This window comes from Arachis duranensis, chromosome 7 (assembly GCF_000817695.3).
Source record: "Arachis duranensis cultivar V14167 chromosome 7, aradu.V14167.gnm2.J7QH, whole genome shotgun sequence".
NCBI classification, from domain to species: Eukaryota; Viridiplantae; Streptophyta; class Magnoliopsida; order Fabales; family Fabaceae; genus Arachis; species Arachis duranensis.
In genome coordinates, this window is record NC_029778.3 from 48,640,490 (window position 1) to 48,641,075 (window position 586).

Below are 586 nucleotides of genomic sequence, written 5' to 3' on the forward strand. Positions count from 1 at the left end.
GCAGGGCCGAACCGCATCCAATCCTCATCGCCGCGATGCGCGGCTCTCCATGCAATGTCTCTTGCGGCGTATTTAGTCCCTGCACGTTGAGCTTCGCTTGCCATGAGTCCCCTTTGTTTCAGATCGCCGCCGATTATGCTGGATAGAGTGGCCGTTCTCCGTGGGACGTGCGTCGGGGTCAGGGACGGACATAGTGGGTGAGTGAAGACTTCGGCCTCCTCAATTTAAAAAAAAAAAGTTAATAAAAAAAAGTTAATAGTAATAAATTATTAAATATGATTTAATTTTTTTTAAAATTTATTTAGTATTTTGTTGAGAAAAATTTAAAATAGTATCTTAACAATTATTTCAAAAGACAATTAGGATTTTGAAAAAAAAAATATCAATCGGTTCCTGAGTTTTATTTTTATGGAACAGATTAGTTTTTGTGTCAAAAAAAGTTAATGTTATATTTTTTGGATAGGAACTAATCAATCCTAAAAAAAAATTATGGTCGGATTAAGTGTTTTTTTTAGGTCTCGTTGTCCTCTCAAGATAATTGTTAGAGGTCAAATGGAATATTCACTCTATTTTATTTAGTATAAAC